Below are 2,192 nucleotides of genomic sequence, written 5' to 3' on the forward strand. Positions count from 1 at the left end.
CAAATACAATTCTTTGACAACCTGGATTTCTACAATGTGTTTTTATTTAGTTCATATTCTCCCTCTAAAATGCCCTGACAGTAATAACTGAATGCCCTTAGTCGTTCACTAAATATTGAAGATTTCCTTTTTGGCAGCCACAACGCATAAAGCGTCTAATGATGCTGCTTAACATCCCCTCGACATTCCCCAAAGCTCCATTTTAGTCTTTTTAGTGATGAAAAAGTTTTTACAGTTTTTATTTTTGACTAGTAAAATAAATCTAGTAGGTAGCAAAACAGTCGTGCCTAAACTGCTATTTCAACCATTTTTTGCTGAAGAACGGTAATTCTAGCACCAATTTGGCCAATGTTTCAAAAATTTAAAAAAGGGTGAAATGTTTTTGTTTTAATGCATGGAGTGACATTTCAAAAAGTTTAAATTTGATAAGGGATACTCCCAGTGGGTTGTGTCTTTTATTTTGAAACAAATTACTATGTTATTAATTATTTAGTAATTGTCTTTCCCAATATATGGGTTTCACTTAATAGGGACTCAATGTAATACTCACTTGTGAAATTCATCCTCAAATGAGTTTCTCACAGTTTCAGTACTAAACCCAGACTTTGGACTTCAGTTTGTTTAGACATACAACCTAGCACAAGGTTGATTTGCAAAGTCTTCACAAAAATAAAAACAACAAAAACAAAAATACATATAATAATACATATATGTATAATACAAACATGTATAATACATATATATATATATATATATATATATATATATATATATATATATATATATATATATATATATATATATATATATATATATATATATATATATATATAGACCCCGGCGCCGCACCGGCGGGATCAACCGAACGCCGCCGACGAGAGGGCCGGTCGAGCGCCACCGAAGTTTCGTAATGCCACCGGCGTGCCGCAGCCACGCCGCCACCGGCAGAGGCGGTGGCCTTCGGTCGACTTTAAATTATTTTTGCGGCAATTCTTTATCGCGTCAACAGCAAAGTCGGAGCTTTTCGTTCTCGTATGGTTTAGTATTTCGATTTCCCTGATTAAAAATCAAGCAGGACTTGCACTATCCCTGAATTGTCGTGTGTGTCTCCGAAAATGTGTGCATCACCCCGAAAAAACAATTGGTTCCCCGAATCCCCGAAAGTCACGTTGCCACTCCTAGTGATTTATCACTAGTGACTTTCCCTGCCGAATATTACTTTGCATACCATAATTCTTCACTAATCTATTATTCATTAATTTTAAGCTCTTTTGTTAATTTGCATAAAAACCAGACAGATGCAATATGCAATTGCAAATATTGTAATATACACAGTTTTTCATCTTTTGACAAAAAAGTATGGTCTTTATGAAATGAGTTTAAATCATTTCGAATGCAATTTCCCAATCGCTATTTCTTACATCTCTCGTAGTCAAAAATTTTATTTTCAAGTTGAATAGGATTATAGAACGCATTCACTACTATACAGCTTCAGCCTTTTGTTGGATTTTGAAATTGACAGCCGACAGATTGTTTCTACAGCTGAATTTTAAGTTTGCAGATTTTTTTTTGTGTTTTTAGATAAGATTTTATTAATGTTTAATACTAAATTATTGAACACCTGATTGAAAATACAATATTCTTTCTGCAACATTTTTACCCCCCCCCCCCCAAAAAAAAAACAACAAAAACATCCTTCGGTTGAGACAAAATTTAGCTATAGACTAAGCTATTTACAAGGTTGGGGAAATAAATATTGAAGCGGAATTTACTCCGAAAACATGCTTCATAAATGCATTGTATATTATTGCCTATAAGGGAGGGGGGATAGGGGGCTATCCTTCTTAAATAATAGTACATCATTTTTTTATTGAAATCAGGGATGCCAAAAAGATAATTATTTTTTTCATTTACAGTGGAGACAGAAAAATGATATGAAATTCCCTGGGAAATCATTGAAATATTTTGATAGACCCAGGGCCCCCCATTAGGACTTGTTCATTGTCTTGGGTATTTTTCGATTTCTCATAGGCTACTGGCCTTATTTGGCTTTTGTGTGTGCTCCCTTTGAATTCTATTCTTTGGATCTTACGGACTGCCATGGCGAATCTATCACTCAGTTTTCCAATAATTTGAGGTATATCTGAATAATTTCGACATTTCCGTTGTTGTCTTTGTACCCCTTTACTCAT

The sequence above is a fragment of the Artemia sp. Qi Xiang Cuo genome, chromosome 4, assembly GCF_049724085.1.
Source record: "Artemia sp. Qi Xiang Cuo chromosome 4, ASM4972408v1, whole genome shotgun sequence".
Lineage (NCBI taxonomy): Eukaryota > Metazoa > Arthropoda > Branchiopoda > Anostraca > Artemiidae > Artemia > Artemia sp. Qi Xiang Cuo.